Source organism: Sinohyriopsis cumingii, chromosome 18 (assembly GCF_028554795.1).
Source record: "Sinohyriopsis cumingii isolate HCF-2022 chromosome 18, ASM2855479v2, whole genome shotgun sequence".
Taxonomy (NCBI): domain Eukaryota; kingdom Metazoa; phylum Mollusca; class Bivalvia; order Unionida; family Unionidae; genus Sinohyriopsis; species Sinohyriopsis cumingii.
The window spans coordinates 13,283,552-13,303,450 of record NC_142978.1 but is presented as its reverse complement, the minus strand read 5'-3'; the positions used below and the strand labels follow the sequence as shown (position 1 = coordinate 13,303,450).

Below are 19,899 nucleotides of genomic sequence, written 5' to 3'. Positions count from 1 at the left end.
TTAACCATCTGAGTGTAAAGAAAACTCCGTCACAGAAACGTTCCAGTTGTTTTTGCGCTTATATGTGTGTGTGTGTGTGTGTGTGTGTGTGTGTGTGTGTGTGCGCGCAGGAAGTTGGGATTTGGTTCACCCTTAGGATATTGTTCATTGTAGGTTTCTTTTTTTAATAAGAAAAATATATTTCTTTCCTTCGGTTTTTTTTTCATTTTATGTAGTTGAAAACTTGGAAAATTATTAGTTGTTTTTTTAAAATATATAAATCGGCTGCCGTGATGGCATAAATATATATTTTAAGGATGTTATTATGGCTGCTTTTCAATTTAATACAAAATAGTGGACCCACTTTTTTTCAGTCTATAGTCCGGACGTTAGTACATATTAGTATTTGTAACTGACATTGGCTCGAATGCATAAATTATGACAGTTCCGTACATTGACTTTACCTTGTACATTTGTCACGTATCATATATTTACAGCTCATTTATGTATAAAATCTAATGCTTATATCTGGTGTCTTTTTTAAGAGGCGAGAAGATATAACAGTACGGTGGCCGAGTGGTTAAGGCGTTGGACTTAAGATCCAATGGACGCATGTCCGCGTGGGTTCGATCCCCACCCGTACTAAAACAATTTAGTTTTGTTTTTCTGTTCTAGTAATGGATGACTTACATTAATGATCCGAATTCATCTATAAAGCAAGAAGCATCCTACTGTATTAAAAATAAGTACTTACATCAGGATTATATATAGGACATCGATAGTTCCTCAAAATTACGGTTCAGTCGTTTTATGCATTTGCAATTAAGCAAGGTGTGAGTACCAATTTTCGTTAAATTTTGAGCTAAAATGTGAATTTCTTTAAATTGTGGCAACTATTTACTTCTTAATTAGTAAATTATACACTGATTTAGTCATGCAGAACAATGATTTTATTTGGCGGCTTTTGTCACTCACTATTGCACGCCAGTTTCCAAGATTTGACAGTACGGTGGCCGAGTGGTTAAGGCGTTGGACTTAAGATCCAATGGACGCATGTCCGCGTGGGTTCGAACCCCACTCGTACTAGAACTATTTCTTTTTATTTCTGTTTAAATGAAGAGCTACGTACACGGCATGTGTTGCTAAGGGCTGATTTACTGGGGTGACCCGAACAAGAAGCATCCCAGTTTATTCAAAATAAGTGCTTACATCGGGTTTTATTGTGCATAGTGATGAAGAGTACATCCATAGTTCCTCAAACGTATGGCTCAATCATTCGATAAATAAGGTCTGAGTATCAATTGTCTTGAAATGTTGAGTTAAAAATTGCATTTGTTTAAATTCACTACCAATTTCTAGTGGTGGCACAACTGATAATCTGTGTTTCCCATGTTCCCAATGCATAAAATTGAGATTGAACTTTGATATCGATTCTTTCTTTTGCTAACTGTTTTTATGGTGGGTAACAAAATCGCTGCAACCACTGTGTATTTCCATTACTTATTATCCTGTTTAATAAATTCAAAGTATGTTCCGTCAGCATCATCTGTTTATAGCCATTTTATATAGTTGGGTTTCTGATACACAATTGTTGCTCATTTTTTCCCCATGAATAATGCTTAAAATATGTATCTAGTGTCATATTAATTAATTTAATAAATTAAAACCCATTGTTATTTGTATGAAATGGTTTCGAATCGCTGAATTATATTGTTATTTCCCCTAACAGTGGAATTTCTTATCATTTAAAATTTGTATAAATTTAAAATAAATATGAAATATGTAATGTATATAAAAAAAAGACAGGAATTAATTTATTTCTTTTATCTACATCCCAAAGAGGTAAATAATGTTTCCGTGGAATGGTGTCTCTAGGTGGAGACCAGGGATCGAATAACTTGGACGCCCCTGCATCTGTGTATCAAATGTTCCCAATGCATAAAATTAAGATTGAATTTTGATATTGATTCTTTCTTTTGTTAAATGTTTTTATGGTGGGTAACACAGTCGCTACAAGCACTGTATATTTCCATTACCTACTATCCTGTTTAATAAATCCAATGTATGTTCTGTCAGCATGATCTATTTATAGCCATTTTATACAGTCGGGTTTCTCATATGCTATTGTTCCTTCATTTTTTCATGAATAAGGCTTAAAATCTGTATCTAGTTACATTTTAATTAATTTAATTAATTAAAATCATTGTTATATGTATGAAATGGTTTCGAATTGGAGAATTATATTGCTATTTGCTCTAACAGTGAAATATATAATCATTTAACATTTGTATAAATTTAAGATAAATTTGAAATCTGAAAATTATTTTAATAAAATCAGGAATTATTATTATTTCTTTTATCTCCATCTCAAAGAGATAGATAATGGTTCCGTGGAATGGTGTCCATAATGGGAGACCAGGGAGGAAATTCGCCGGAAACTCCTGCATTGTAAGAATTTCCAGGGCATCCTTTTAACCATCTGAGTGTAAAGAAAACTCCGTCATAGAAACGTTCCAGTTGTTTTGCGCTTATATGTGTGTGTGTGTGTGTGTGTGTGTGTGTGTGTGTGTGCAGGGAGTTGGGATTTGGTTCACCCTTAGGATATTGTTCATTGTAGGTTTCTTTTCTTAATAAGAAAAATATATTTCTTTCCTTCGGTTTTTTTTTTCATTTTATGTAGTTGAAAACTTGGAAAATTATTAGTTGTTTTTTTAAAATATATAAATTGGCTGCCGTGATGGCATAAATATATATTTTAAGGATGTTATTATGGCTGCTTTTCAATTTAATACAAAATAGTGGACCCACTTTTATTCAGTCTATAGTCCGGACGTTAGTATATATTAGTATTTGTAACTGACATTGGCTCGAATGCATAAATTATGACAGTTCCGTACATTGACTTTACCTTGTACATTTGTCACGTATCATATATTTACAGCTCATTTATGTATAAAATCTAATGCTTATATCTGGTGTCTTTTTTTAAGAGGCGAGAAGATATGACAGTACGGTGGCCGAGTGGTTAAGGCGTTGGACTTAAGATCCAATGGACGCATGTCCGCGTGGGTTCGAACCCCACCCGTACTAGAACTATTTCTTTTTATTTCTGTTTAAATGAAGAGCTACGTACACGGCATGTGTTGCTAAGGGCTGATTTACTGGGGTGACCCGAGCAAGAAGCATCCCGGTTTATTCAAAATAAGTGCTTACATCGGGTTTTATTGTGCATAGTGATGAAGAGTACATCCATAGTTCCTCAAAAGTATGGCTGAATCATTCGATAAATAAGGTCTGGGTATCAATTGTCTTGAAATGTTGAGTTAAAAATTGCATTTGTTTAAATTCACTACCAATTTCTAGTGGTGGCACAACTGATAATCTGTGTTTCCCATGTTCCCAATGCATAAAATTGAGATTGAACTTTGATATCGATTCTTTCTTTTGCTAACTGTTTTTATGGTGGGTAACAAAATCGCTGCAACCACTGTGTATTTCCATTACTTATTATCCTGTTTAATAAATTCAAAGTATGTTCCGTCAGCATCATCTGTTTATAGCCATTTTATATAGTTGGGTTTCTGATACACAATTGTTGCTCATTTTTTCCCCATGAATAATGCTTAAAATATGTATCTAGTGTCATATTAATTAATTTAATAAATTAAAACCCATTGTTATTTGTATGAAATGGTTTCGAATCGCTGAATTATATTGTCATTTCCCCTAACAGTGGAATTTCTTATCATTTAAAATTTGTATAAATTTAAAATAAATATGAAATATGTAAAGTATATAAAAAAAAAGACAGGAATTAATTTATTTCTTTCATCAACATCCCAAAGAGGTAAATAATGTTTCCGTGGAATGGTGCCTCTAGGTGGAGACCAGGGATCGAATAACTTGGACGCCCCTGCATCTGTGTATCAAATGTTCCCAATGCATAAAATTAAGATTGAATTTTGATATTGATTCTTTCTTTTGTTAAATGTTTTTATGGTGGGTAACACAGTCGCTACAAGCACTGTATATTTCCATTACCTACTATCCTGTTTAATAAATCCAATGTATGTTCTGTCAGCATGATCTATTTATAGCCATTTTATACAGTTGGGTTTCTCATATGCAACTGTTCCTTCATTTCTTCATGAATAAAGCTTAAAATCTGTATCTAGTTACATTTTAATTAATTTAATTAATTAAAATCATTGTTATTTGTATGAAATGGTTTCGAATTGCTGAATTATACTGCTATTTGCTCTAACAGTGAAATATATAATCATTTAACATTTGTATAAATTTAAGATAAATATGAAATCTGTAAATTATTTTAATAAAATCAGGAATTATTATTATTTCTTTTATCTCCATCTCAAAGAGATAGATAATGGTTCCGTGGAATGGTGTCCATAATGGGAGACCAGGGAGGAAATTCGCCGGAAGTTCCTGCATTGTAAGAATTTCCAGAGCATCCTTTTAACCATCTGAGTGTAAAGTAAACTCCGTCATAGAAACGTTCCAGTTGTTTTGCGCTCATGTGTATATGTGTGTGTGTGTGCAGGGAGTTGGGATTTGGTTCACCCTTAGGATATTGCTCATCGCAGGTTTCTTTTTTTTAATAAGAAAAATATATTTCTTTCCTTCGGTTTTTTTCTTCATTTTGTGTGGTTGAAAACTTGGAAAATTATTAATTGTTTTTTTAAATATATAAATTTGAAGCCGAGATGGCAGAAATATATATTTTAAGGATGATGTTATTAGCTCTTTTTCAATTTAATACAAAATAGTGGACCCACTTTTATTCAGTCTATAGTCCGCACGTTAGTATATATTAGTATTTGTAACTGACATTAGCTCGAATGCATAAATTATGACAGTTCCGTACATTGACTTTACCTTGTACATTTGTCACGTATCATATACTTACAGCTCATTTATGTATAAAATCTAATGCTTATATCTAGTGTCTTTTTTTAAGAGGAGAGAAGATATGACAGTACGGTGGCCGAGTGGTTAAGGCGTTGGACTTAAGATCCAATGGACGCATGTCCGCGTGGGTTCGAACCCCACCCGTACTAAAACAATTTAGTTTTGTTTTTCTGTTCTAGTAATGGATGACTTACAGGAATGATCCGAATTCATCTATAAAGCAAGAAGCATCCTACTTTATTGAAAATAAGGACATACATCAGGATTATACATAGAGATGAATAGGACATCCATAGTTCCACAAAATTACGGCTCAGTCGTATTATTAGGACAGAATTTTTCAGTACAAGTAATAAGATTGGAAATTCCTCTAAATTGTGTTAAGAGTAAGTTTTGATTAAATTGTATTAGAAGTAAGTTGATAAATCATACTGAAAGTAATGTTCTACTTAAATATATTGAGATTTAATCTATTTATTCGTGTTACAATTATATACTACTATTCAACAATGATTACGCTATTATGATCAAGTACGAACTGTCTTATACAAAACATTACTTGTATCTCAGACTCAGCAGAAAGAGAAGTACATTCATCAGGTTATAAAAATAGCGAACTAGACAGATTCCAAAAATTCTCATGGAGGGCAAATGTGCTGATCTTGCAGAAGTACTTACGTAATAATGTACATAGACCTAGACAATAATCTGTAAGAGACTACGAAGCCTCGCTTTGAGATTCTGGCCAAACGCAAGAGCTAAAGAACACGCCATATTTGGCGTTGTCTTAAGAAAGCGGGTATATTAAGCCCAGCCGCGGGTCGACACCAGTTTTGCTAGCCAGAAACTCAAGCAGGCTCTGTCTTTTGCAGGTAAGATAACCGTCTATGTACAGTTTTCATAGTATAAGACTTTTTAGTGTTATAAGAAATTTTAGTGTTAAGATGTTAACCTAACATCAGTATGTTTAAACATTAGATTATTTAAATATTTTCTTGCTATTCCTTAATATAATGTATCGGAAAGTTTAATTGTTTGAAGAACTTATATTTACTTATAACTATATTATTGATTTTAGTAAAAGCAACGTTCGCTACCAACTTCATACTCAGTAATAGTTAATTTAGGAATAAAATACTCTTTATATAATAGAATTTAATATGTTGACTTTTTAGAATAAATTCAGTAAAATATATTTCAATCACGGTATTAGTCTGAAATATTGAATTTTAGATTCTTTTGCTATCGTGAATTTATTCGATATTTAATTATCTGTATTACATTCTAAACGGCAGATATTATACAAGTATGATGTTGGTAAGTGAAAGAATATCGTAGTTTTATATGTATTTCTTATATTCGAAAATTGAGCTTGTTGTAGTTTGATATTGAAATGTAAGTTTATATGTTGAGTATTTCAATAAAGTTTTGCTAGCCAGAAACTCAAGCAGGCTCTGTCTTTTGCAGCTCGATCCCTAGTACCTTAAATTCCCCAAGAATGTAGTCACGTCTTCATCATCGAGTGACACTACATTAATGACTTGAACTTCCTTCCTTTCTTCTCTCTCTCTCTCTCTCTCTCGGAATTTAGAAGAGGATTGACTTAGAGTTTACGAAGCAAAACTTTTCGTAAAAGCTGGTGGAGAACAAATTGCAGAGAGAATATCATGAACAAAGGTGCCACCCCACACAACTACAATTTAAGAAACAGAATCGCCACACAGCTCCTGAGGCCGTCAGATTTCACACCACCCAACTACGCCACATTAACCCCAGAAGCGACAGCGCCACTACTTCCACATGATAACCGCCTTATTCCATCGACGTCACTTCTGCTAGACGGTGCAGCAGCCATCTATACATCGCCCTTGACAATCTACCCACCTCTGACCACCTCACAAACGATTTCCACAAGCTCTACAAGTACCCTGACTACACCTACCATAGCACCAGCGATCCAACCTACGTCCGATTCAGATTCTACCAACCTAACAACGCCAACGACCACTCCAGTACTAGTGACCCAGCGCCCAGCCGAGTGTGCCACAACATCATTTGGGAGCCCCAGCCACCTAGATTCAGTGTTGGACACAGTCTCACCGGTGCTCGTGACCCCTAAAAGTACTCTTTTTACTGCGAACTCATTAGACTTTACACCAACTTTACCGACTGTGCTAAAAGATAGAACATTAACGGCTCAGCCGTCTAACACAGGACACGTTACTTTAACACCACCTGAATATTATTCTAGGAGTGGTACGATTTTTGGAAACAGATTCTCAGAAACAGGTATGTCTTCATCTATTAAATTAGAAGTTTTTAATGGAGATCAATCTCAGAATCCTGTTAAATGGTTAAATCATTTTATACAATGGGCTAAGTTTTATGAACTATCAGAAGCAAAGATCTTGAATGCTTTTCCCTTTCACCTTCAAGGGCATGCTAAAATTTGGTATGATACATTACCAGAAAATGACATAACCAATTGGCACAACCTAGTCACTGCATTTAAGGCTAGATTTCACAATGACGATGTCATTTTAGATTTATCAATTTTGCAAACTCAGCAAGGGTCTTCTGAATCAGTTATGGACTATCTAAGTCGCCTTCTTCAAATTGCAACTAACAAAACAATTCCAGATCAAGTTTTATTAGCAGTGGCATTGAACGGATTGAAACCTTCCATAAAAAGGATTGTAATGACCCAAAATCCAACAGATATGGCAAATTTACGCCAAGCAGCAGTTTTAGCTGAGAAAGCTATGGCCACTACTGATAACACTGACCTGTCTGCATTTAACACACTTTTAGATGAAGTAAAACAACTCAAAGACGAAGTAAAAGTTTCGAATTCAATACAAAACCAGTACATCAATGCATACTCTCAATCTCACGCACTCGCTGACACCACAAAACAGCAATTTAGCCCTCAGAACTCACACTACCAACAGCGCGGTATGTATTACAAACGCAACACAAATTTTCCAGTACAACCACCGACGTTTCCAAACAAATACAATGACACTAGCTACACATCTCAATCATCACGTGGTTCGCGCTACCAGCCCAAACCACAAGGCCGTCCTCTCAACCCTTGTTTTGGCTGTGGCGGACAATGTACGTCAAGAGCAGTCTGTCGTGCACGCAATGTGCAATGTTATTTTTGTCGCAAGATAGGACATCTATCACGTGTGTGCATGACGACACGAAAACAATAGGGATACGTATCTCACGGGAGGACACAAACCTGTCGTGAGTATCACCAACAGCAACAAATCACGCTAGTCACACCTATTCACAAAAATCTAGTACCAATTTTTGTTAGAGACAAACCAACAAATGCATTAGCAGATACAGGCGCAACAATCTCGGCCATCAATTTAAAATTTCTTTATCGTACAGGAGTAAACTCTAGTCAGTTTCAAAACTCAAACATTTCTCAAATTATTGGAGCCGGAGGTGAACGTCATAGTGTTTCAGGGTTGGTTCAACTTAATTTGAAAATAGGAGGCATACGCTTCTCTCACTCATTCTATGTAGTACCTAACTTAAATCATTCAATTATTTTAGGTATTGACTTTTTGACTAAACACAAAGCTGTCGTGAATTTAGATAGACAAACGCTCTCTTTGTTAGACGATACGGTAACCATAAATTTGATTCATAACCAGGCTGGTTTGGCACGCGCCACGAAACACACAGTGATCCAACCTAACTCAGTCAGTACAATTGCAGTAAGTATCAGTAAAATTCCCAAGGGAACGCCTGTTTTACTAGAACCGACTTACAGTATGTCAAACTCTACAATTATTCCAGCTAGAACACTTTTAACAGTTTCTAAAAAGAACTTTTTACAAATTATTAACCCAACTCCAATGCCAATGCAAGTACGTGCCAATACAGTATTAGCATGCGTCGATGTACTACACCCGCAAACAATATTTACCATTAATGAGGACACTTCTGATAGCAATGACACACCTAATATCATGAATACGCAGTCTAACAAATCACAAGAACCAATCAATTTTGACTTACACTCTTCAGATTTAACAGAAAATCAAAAACAAGAACTTCATTCGTTTTTGAATCAACATAGGGATGTTTTCGCAGTAAACTTAAATGAGTTAGGCAATACTAATGTGTTCACACACCGAATAGAAACAGGTGACTCTATGCCAGTTCGTTGTCAACCTTACCGTGCGGCACCACACATCAATAAGGAAATTGATAGACAGGTAGAAGAATTATTAGAACATCAATTAATTGAACCTAGTTCATCTAGTTATGCATCCCCAGTTGTATTGGTCAAAAAGAAAAATGGTGACTATCGTTTTGCTATTGATTATAGGAAACTTAATCAGGTGACACAACCGATGACCTTCCCCCTCCCTCGATTAGAAGACGTCATCGATGCAGTAGGACAAACTCAGCCATGTCTTTTCAGTACTTTAGATTTAAATTCAGCATTTTGGCAAATTTCTATGGACCCACTATCAAAACATAAGAGTGCTTTTATAACATCACGTGGTCTTTACGAATGGAATGTAATGCCGTATGGACTCAGAAATGCCCCCGCCACCTATTGTGTTCTTTTAAGTCATGTTCTTAGAGGGATACCATGGTCAACATGTCTTGCATACATAGATGACATCATTATTTTTTCAAATTCATTTGAAGAACACCTCAAACATCTAGAGCTTATATTTGGACGTTTGCGGCAATCAAACTTGACGCTTAAGCCATCAAAATGTGTATTTGCAGCATCTGAAGTTGTTTATCTTGGTCATAAATTCTCAACAAAAGGTATCAAGGTAGATGAATCTAAAATAAATACAGTTACACAATTTCCTGTTCCTAAAACACAGAAAGATGTTAGGAGTTTTCTAGGTTTGTGCAACTACTACAGAAAATTTGTTCACGGTTATTCTACCATAGCAGCACCATTAAATAAATTGTTGACAAAGGACAGTTCATTCCATTGGACAGATAAGTGTCAAAAGGCATTTGAAACTCTTAAGACAGCTTTGACTTCAGCGCCTATCTTGGCTTATCCTGACTTTAACAAACCATTTAGGCTCACATGTGATGCTAGCGGCACCGCTCTAGGGTATATTTTGTCTCAAATAGGGACAGATGACAAAGAACATGTTATAGCTTACGGTGGTAGAGCTTTAACAGACGCTGAAAAACGATGGTCAGTTACAGAACAAGAATGTTTAGCTGTTTTGGAAGGTATCAGAACATATCATGTTACCTATCCCATCAGAAATTCACTGTCATTACAGATCACAAAGCATTAGTGTGGCTTAAGACAGTTAAACACACTTCAGGTAGATTAATTCGTTGGTCACTTCGCTTGCAAGAATACGACTTTGACATCGTGTACACTCCAGGACATAAAAACACAAATGCTGACGCACTCTCACGTCGACACTACGAACAAACTGATAACACTTACAGGGAAGCGGAGAAATCTCCAGATTACATAGACACACAGACTACTCAATCTGAGCCAGCTGTTTACAGTATTCAAAAAGAATTAACAGAAATTACATTTTACTACACAAACGAAGATATTCCAACTCTATCCGCAGTACACACAAATGACACTACACTCAGTGATTCCCCTTCAGAACCACCAGATATTGCTCAATTTCAGCGCGAGTGCCCTGATTTCAAGGACATGTATGTTTACTTAGAGCAAGGAATATTACCAGAAAATACTCGTCGCGCAAAAGCTATTCCGTATGAAGCAAGTCAGTATGAACTCGTCAATGGTGTCTTATATCATTTTTTCCAGCCTCGAGCAAAACACAAAACTTCATCAGATCAACTCATAAAACAAGTTGCTTTACCAACAAATTTGAGACAAGATGTTCTTCTGTCTTATCACGATTCAAAAGCAGGAGGTTGTCATTTAGGTGTCCAAAGAACATATCAAGCTATCAAACAAAAATACTTTTGGCCTAAAATGTACCAAAATGTTTATGATTACATTACATCATGTTCTCAATGTCAACTCATTAAACGGGACACAAATGCTCGAAAGGCTCCATTGCACCCATTGCCTCCGGAAGACGTATTTTCTCGGTGGCACATGGACATTTTGTGCATGCCAAAAAGTAAGGAAGGCTACCAGTATATCTTATTGGTGACAGATAGTTTGTCACATTGGTGTGAAGCCTTTCCCTTACGTACACAAACAGCAACGGACATCGCCAATGTTTTGTATAATGAAATATTCACACGTTATGGTGCACCGCGAACACTTGTCAGTGATCGGGGACGAAACTTTATGTCCCAAATTGTATTAGCACTCTGTGAACTATTTCAAGTAACACGTCACCATACCAGTTCATATCACCCTCAAACTAATTCCGCGTGCGAACGAACGAACAGCACCATTAGTCAATCACTTAGAGCGTACTGCAGTAAACAACAAGATGATTGGCCGTCGCTATTGCCCAGCATAATGATGGCATTCCGAATGAGTCCAGCTGTCAACTCAACTGGTTATTCGCCTTATTACATAGTATTTGGTAAGGAAATGACTTTACCTTTAGATGTGTCTCTTACACCTAAAGAGACTGTCCAGAAACAAACACAACAATACATAGATCAGTTAATCCAAAGATTAAAAGTAGTTCAAGAATTAGCTAAAGCAAACACCCGCGAAAAGCAAGATACAACAAAACAGAAGTTTGACCAGAAAGCAAAGGAACCGCCCTTTCGTGTTGGAGATTATGTACACCTACAAATCGCACACATACCGGTAGGGTTGTCAAAAAAGCTTTACCCCCGATGGGAGGGCCCATATTACATCACTCAATTAGGTCCGAATAACACCTACAGATTACGCCGTTGTTCCGACAATAAGGAAATGAAATCATTAGTACACGCCAACAGGCTTAAGTATTATAAAGACCCAAGGGATTATCGACCGCTAACCCCACAAGCAGCTAACGCACCCCCTCAGTCGATTCAGCCACGACATGATCAAACGAGCAATAGTCAAGCACCAACTGACAATGGTACAGAATGGTACTCAGTTGATAAACTTTTGAAATCTAAATGGATTTCTGGAAAGAAACATTATCTGGTCAAGTGGACCGATGGGTCCACACCATCATGGCAACCAACAGAGAATGTTTCTCAGGCATTAAAAGAAGCATTTCACAGAACACGCACACAATCAAATACACGTCGTAAACGACTTGGCCGAATATTTCGTCATTGAATTCAATACGAAATTCAGAAGGAAATTTCTTCTTAACTGGGAGAGATAATTCTAGTCCTTTTCACCATTCCATCAGTCTCTCATGCCTTCTATTCCTTTTTCTTCTCTCGCCGGCAAATCTCTCAAACTTCTTCTTTTTCTTTAAAGGTATGGGTGGAATGTGGATTTGGGTTATAGGACTGCTTCTTCTGACTCTGAATCCAGGGTCTGCAGTGGATGAGCAAAGATTGAACTATGGAGTTATCTTCCAGTCTCTCTCACCAGTATATTGTTCAGCTGATAAGTGGATCCACACCTTTCAAATACAGCTTCCAGAAAACATTTCAGTCGAACCTATAGAATATTGTGTTAAAAATGTACGATGTAACTTCAAAAATGCTCTTCTCCAGCAATTAAATGCAATACGTATTACAATGAATGCACAGTTTAACTCAACAATCTCATTAATTAATGAGTTAATACCAGAAAGTGTTTTTCAGTCTTCAAACGTGTCAAAAAGAGCAATTTTGCCCTTTATTGGTGAAATAGGTAAAAACCTATTCGGTCTGGCTACAACGGGAGACGTTGCCACATTAGCAAGTCACATAAATATGCTGACAAGACAGAATAATAAAATTCTCGGTGCTCTTGCTCGACATGGAGGTGATTTTTCCTCCTATATTTCACAAGTCGATAATCGATTCAATAATATGTTAAAGGCTATTGGTCGCAACTCGCAAACGCTTTTATTATTAGAGGAAGCGATGGTAGAGAATGAAGAAAATATACGTCAACAATATCAGAAATCGGAAGAAGTCATTGCCGCGCAAATGCTGGAATCTCAGCAAATTAGGCACGAATTAGAGAAATTACAGTTAGCAACAGTAGAATTGGCAGCAGACAAGTTACCCGCCGTACTGATTCCACCTCATGTTTTAGCAGAATCAATCAATCAAATCGAGACCATTATATCTACCGATTATCCAGGATATTCCATAACGCCGAAAGATCCGCGTTACTATTATCAGTTTGGGTCATTTATAGCAACGCGTAAAGATCGCGACCTATATATTGCGCTACAGATTCCTATCTCGTCCCGACAGCGACCATTCGAAACGTATCGAATTCAATCGTTTCCCGTCCCAATTAACGCATCATCAACACACGTTACACAATTACTTGATTTACCTGATATAATGTTAGTATCTGATGACCATCAATTTTACACAACACTAGCGTTATCGTCCTTAAATCAATGTACCGGTAAGGACATTTTACACTGTAATATCCGTCCTACACTTAAACCATTGTCTCAGCCTGAATGTGTCAATAGTCTATTTTTGGATGATAAGGCTAATATCCATCAGACTTGTAACTTTCGTTTTATGACAAACCGTGTTGTACCACATATTCTTGATATTTCTTCAAACCAAATATTAGTCTACCTCATAGACGAAATAATATTAGAATGTCAAAATCAACGTCGAGTTATTAAGGGTTGTAGTTTTTGTATTATGAACATCCCATGTCATTGCGCAGTTGTTACCACGTCGATGACTTACGACGGACATATCACTACTTGTACTGACAATTCGACAGAAGTTACTCAACTTCACCCAATTAATTTAGCACTTTTACAACAATTCTTCAATTCTACACACTTAGCAGCCATCTTAGGTAACACATCTTTTGACAATCCTTTGACTATTTCCTTGCCTGAATTCAAATTGTACGAACACCAAATGTCACAATTTTTCGCTACAGATAAGGAAATTGGTTTAAATCTTAAGAAGGTAGCCGCACGCGCTAAAACAGATCAAAAGATCTTTTCGTCCTTGGCAGAAACAATGTTAAGTGGAGAAATTTCAATTGACAATGATTCTTGGTTTGATTCTCTACACATTATGACTATAATTAGTTTTTCATTGTCGATTCTTAACACCTTGGTGATTGTTTGGCTTATATGGCGTTTTAGAGCATTGTCAACTGCACTGTTACTTGCACATACGACAAAAGCACAATCTACAGTCCACTTCCAATATACCATTGCACCTACGACTTCTTCCCCTGATTGGTTTACTACTGTTTCTGATGTCCTCACATGGGATCATTGGATCTTTTCAGTTTCCATCATGACGTTTGTAATTGCCCTGGTCCAAGTTTATAAATGGATTTCACAGTCCAATGCACGAACTAAACTTCGTCTTGAAATAACTACGGGAGTTCAATGTGTGATGGTAGATATTCTTCAGCTTAGCCTATGTCCCTCATATTGGAACATTACTGGACCATCGATGATTGATAACCTTCATGTCACAGGTTACCTTCGACCTCGATTGCATGTCACATGGACAGGTTTTAAGCTCACCAAAGTGAACAGTAACGCTGAACTAACCATGCCAACCTCGTTCAGCATCGACATCGTATCCGCATACAAACTTCGTTCAATATTTAGCCAACCCTTCTGTGCTCACGTTATTTGGACACACCATGACATTGCGTTTCCACAACGCTCGGACGGAAGTATTTCGGAATGTTCTCCTCAATCACACCCTCTCTTACCACCTTACACTATTTTACCGTAAATACACATATATGTGCCCAAGTCTTACTTCCTAACAGGAAAATATTACCGTTTTTTCTTGATGGGTTACAAAAAAAAATAAAAAAAAAAAAAAAAAATAAAAAAAAAAAAAATAAAAGTATATTTGACTAAAAGAGTAAGACCAAGCTGTGTGTGTCCCCGGTGCACTCAGCATCGTACAGATCGCTGTCGACCAGATCCTAATAGTTATAGACCCCAACTTGTTCTTCGAGGTAGAATACGTATCTTCCCTCAACATTCCGCACTACCTTCATATTTAGCACTTAAGAATAAACAAACGACTTCTACACACAACAAAGATACACCGTAAAAAAACAATACAGATCTTAGGGTTTCTGTTATTTAGTAAAGTACACAGACAAATACCCTCAGTCTGTGGATGTCTACGACGGTAACCGTCTGGGAATCCTCTTGTCACGGCGATAATCGTCTAATAAGCCTAGTGGTAGAAGTAGTTTGCGTAGAATTTCTACTAATATTGGTCAGCGTTATTTGAAATTTTATTTAATGTCGTGCCATGATCTCCTTATTGCATTTATTTTAAAAACAAAAAAAATAAGAAAATAAAAGGTGATTTCTAACAGATATTGTCAAATGTTCCATCCATTATATTGAGAATCTTATTAAATATTTTGAAGAAAGAAAAACAAAATACTCCTTATTGCATTTTTGTTATCTGATGCTTTTTCGTGAGTATTTTAAATTACTCACTGTATCTTTGTATTTTACTAAGTACGTTGCAATGATTTTTCTCATGGTAATTTTTGTATTTTACTAAGTATTTTGCAGTGATTTGTTTCAGTGTATTTTCAATTTTAATGAATATTGTACAGTGATTATTTACAGTGATTTTTCTTATTGTATCTCTTCAAACTATGCTGAGTATGTTGCAGTGACCTTTCTCATTGCATTTGATGTACTTTACCGAGTATTCTGCAGTGATTTTTCTTATTGTATTTTTTAATTTTACTGAGTACCTTGCAGTGATTTGTTTTCTCATTGCAATTTTGTATTTTACTGAATATTTTGCAGTGTTTTTGTTCTTCTCTCATTGTACCTTTTGATATTTTATGAATAGTTGCATTGTTTTTCTCATTGTATATTTTGTATTTTATTCTGTGTTTGCTGTGTTTTTCTCATGTATTTTTGAATTTACAATATATTTCACAACATTTTATTATTGAATGTCTTGATCTGTCACCTTTTACCTTCTATTTATGAATGTAATTTTTTTTTCTCGAGCCTCGAGGACTCGGCTCAAATGAACCGGAGGGTATTATTAGGACAGAATTTTTCAGTACAAGTAATAAGATTGGAAATTCCTCTAAATTGTGTTAAGAGTAAGTTTTGATTAAATTGTATTAGAAGTAAGTTGATAAATCATACTGAAAGTAATGTTCTACTTAAATATATTGAGATTTAATCTATTTATTCGTGTTACAATTATATACTACTATTCAACAATGATTACGCTATTATGATCAAGTACGAACTGTCTTATACAAAACATTACTTGTATCTCAGACTCAGCAGAAAGAGAAGTACATTCATCAGGTTATAAAAATAGCGAACTAGACAGATTCCAAAAATTCTCATGGAGGGCAAATGTGCTGATCTTGCAGAAGTACTTACGTAATAATGTACATAGACCTAGACAATAATCTGTAAGAGACTACGAAGCCTCGCTTTGAGATTCTGGCCAAACGCAAGAGCTAAAGAACACGCCATATTTGGCGTTGTCTTAAGAAAGCGGGTATATTAAGCCCAGCCGCGGGTCGACACCAGTTTTGCTAGCCAGAAACTCAAGCAGGCTCTGTCTTTTGCAGGTAAGATAACCGTCTATGTACAGTTTTCATAGTATAAGACTTTTTAGTGTTATAAGAAATTTTAGTGTTAAGATGTTAACCTAACATCGGTATGTTTAAACATTAGATTATTTAAATATTTTCTTGCTATTCCTTAATATAATGTATCGGAAAGTTTAATTGTTTGAAGAACTTATATTTACTTATAACTATATTATTGATTTTAGTAAAAGCAACGTTCGCTACCAACTTCATACTCAGTAATAGTTAATTTAGGAATAAAATACTCTTTATATAATAGAATTTAATATGTTGACTTTTTAGAATAAATTCAGTAAAATATATTTCAATCACGGTATTAGTCTGAAATATTGAATTTTAGATTCTTTTGCTATCGTGAATTTATTCGATATTTAATTATCTGTATTACATTCTAAACGGCAGATATTATACAAGTATGATGTTGGTAAGTGAAAGAATATCGTAGTTTTATATGTATTTCTTATATTCGAAAATTGAGCTTGTTGTAGTTTGATATTGAAATGTAAGTTTATATGTTGAGTATTTCAATAAAGTTTTGCTAGCCAGAAACTCAAGCAGGCTCTGTCTTTTGCAGCTCGATCCCTAGTACCTTAAATTCCCCAAGAATGTAGTCACGTCTTCATCATCGAGTGACACTACATTAATGACTTGAACTTCCTTCCTTTCTTCTCTCTCTCTCTCTCTCTCTCGGAATTTAGAAGAGGATTGACTTAGAGTTTACGAAGTAAAACTCTTCGTAAAAGTATTACGCTTTTGCGATTAAGCAAGGTTTGAGTACCAACTCTTGTTAAATCTTGAGCTAAAGGTTGATTTTCTTTAAATTGTGGCAACAATTTACTTCTTAATTAGTAAATCATACACTGATTTAGTCATGCAGAACAATGATTCTATTTGGCGACTTTGGTCACTCACTATTGCACTCCAGTTTCCTAGGCATGACAGTACGGTGGCCGAGTGGTTAAGGCGTTGGACTTAAGATCCAATGGACGCATGTCCGCGTGGGTTCGAACCCCACCCGTACTAAAACTATTTTTTTAAAAATTTCTTTTCAAATGAAGAGCAACGTACACAGGATGTGTTGCTAATGGCTGAATTACTGGGGTGACCCGAGCAGGAAGGATCCCAGTTTATTTAAAATATGTGCTTTCATCGGGTTTCATTGTACATAGTGATGAATAAGTACATCCATAGTTCCTCAAAAGTATGGCTCAATCATTCGATAAATAAGGTCTGTTTATCAATTATCTTCAAATGTTGAGTTAAAAATTGCATTTGTTTAAATGAGGGTAGAGCAGATCTAAATGCTTGACTTACTTGCCTGACCCGAAGGAAACTGGTGGCATGGGGTGAATCAAAAGGACATCCGATTATTACTTTACGGGAAGACCCCTTAAGCTTCCAGGTGGTCATAGTTACTATCAAAATGACCAGTATATAAAAGTGATAACTGGCAAGCTGAAATAAATAAATCTAACATCAACATAAATACTGGTAATTTTTTTGTTATAATGATAGCGCCAATTAGAATTCTCATGGAATACAGCTTAAAAAATATAGCGGTTTGTTAGATTTATAACCCAATATATATTTATAATAATAAGGCTAAATAGAATTATCATGCCACATATACTTTTAATGACAGCGTTTATTAAAATTAGCGCGGATGATATATTGTTAATCATAGCATTAATTAGACTTAAAGTGCACCACATATTCATAAATACAGTGTTAATTAGGAAATAATGCAATACATATTTACCATGATCGCGCTAGTTAGAATTAGCATGCAACAGATGTTTACGAAGATAAAAATCTCAATATATATAAGTTATATATGATATTTATAATGACTGTGCTAATTAGAAATAGAAAGCAACATATTATGCATATTTACTGCGCTAATTCGAATTATCACTGCGATATCTAATTATAATGATATCGCAAATTAGAATTGATATTCATACTGATAACGCTAATTAGAAGTAGACAGCAACATACATTTATAATGATATCGCAGATTATAGTAAGGATGCAATACAATCTTTATAACGAGAGCATTATTTAGAATTAGCTTGCAAACGATATTTTGAATACAGCGCTCTATAGAATCAACAGGCCGTCAAAATGTACAATGATATCGCTAATTAGAACAAGAAAGCAATCAATCAATATATATAAAGTTGGGGTGGGTGGGCGGGAGAGGGTAACCGGGGATTTGTTTGAACAAGCACTAGGAGAGGCCTGGGTGTCTCTTACCCCAGGTCCCGTGATCGCTCTCTACGGTCCTGCTTGCACTATTGAAAAAGCATATCAATCGTTAGTAACACTGCTAAATTGGCTTTTTAAGTTAAAATGATATCTGGTTTTTTGAAGAGAGCTTGCATTGCAGTATTCTACATTTAATTTCCCTTAAGTAATTGTCGACAAAATCCTTAATGATGTGATTGAATTGAACGTAACGAAATCAAGTAGTCGTGATAATGCAAGGTTGAATATGCTCAAAACGGGTTCTTCCATCATCGCTTTATGACGTACTCATATAATGAACTTTGCCTTAAGCTCTAGTATCTGTCCCGATGTTCCATATGTGGCCAGGGTGAACATCTTTCATAAAGCAGGTACAGCTTCTCACTGTGACAACTCCTGACCAATATTTGTACTTTCATCAGTTTCAAAACAATTTTGAGAAACACGTTTACATGTAGCTCTGTACTGATTTATCGACCTTTAAATTGAGTTTAGGTCTCCCACTCCTGTATCACTGTCCTGCTTAAATTAACGATGAAACGGCTGAAATAGTGAAGATGAAATTAAGCTAATTGATGATGTGAACAATCGACCACTCATACATAAACTTTAGACTGCAGAGACGTCAAGATGTTATGCGTCTCTGGTTCGCGTCATACCTAAATAAGAGAACTAATCAAGTTTGGATTGGGTCCAATTTATCAACACTTAAGACAGGTTTTCATGCTGTGCTACAGGGATCTATGTTTATTGTGCTTTTGTTCTATATTAATGATCGACATTAGACGATTCGGTCTAGTGACGTGGATATGTATACAGATGACACAATATTATGTACCTTCTCAAGCAACTTTGAAGACATGGATGGTGTACTAAATACAGCCGTAAAGAATGTGATGATTGGTGTCTGACTAATTATATGAGAATTAACTCAAAGAAATCGAAATAATGTGAATTGGTTCGAAGAAGTAATGTTGTCGAACCTAATGTGTCATTGACTGGAATTATAGATAGATATCGCTAAAATATTATGAAAACACATGAGTGTTTTTTTTTATTTCTTACATTCATAT

At 35.6% G+C, this 19,899-nt stretch overlaps 5 non-coding genes across 5 annotated transcripts; all 5 read left to right on the top strand.

Moving 5' to 3' along the window:
* The first annotated feature begins 541 nt into the window (after positions 1 to 541).
* Positions 542 to 624, top strand: Trnal-uaa (transfer RNA leucine (anticodon UAA)). The gene has a single exon. It is a non-coding gene; the product is annotated as a tRNA-Leu (tRNA).
* Positions 625 to 982: 358 nt separating this feature from the next.
* On the top strand, positions 983 to 1,065 carry Trnal-uaa (transfer RNA leucine (anticodon UAA)). The gene has a single exon. It is a non-coding gene; the product is annotated as a tRNA-Leu (tRNA).
* A 1,921-nt stretch (positions 1,066 to 2,986) lies between these two features.
* Positions 2,987 to 3,069, top strand: Trnal-uaa (transfer RNA leucine (anticodon UAA)). The gene has a single exon. It is a non-coding gene; the product is annotated as a tRNA-Leu (tRNA).
* Positions 3,070 to 4,974: 1,905 nt separating this feature from the next.
* On the top strand, positions 4,975 to 5,057 carry Trnal-uaa (transfer RNA leucine (anticodon UAA)). Its single transcript has one exon. It is a non-coding gene; the product is annotated as a tRNA-Leu (tRNA).
* Positions 5,058 to 17,519: 12,462 nt separating this feature from the next.
* Positions 17,520 to 17,602, top strand: Trnal-uaa (transfer RNA leucine (anticodon UAA)). Its single transcript has one exon. It is a non-coding gene; the product is annotated as a tRNA-Leu (tRNA).
* Positions 17,603 to 19,899: the final 2,297 nt, after the last annotated feature.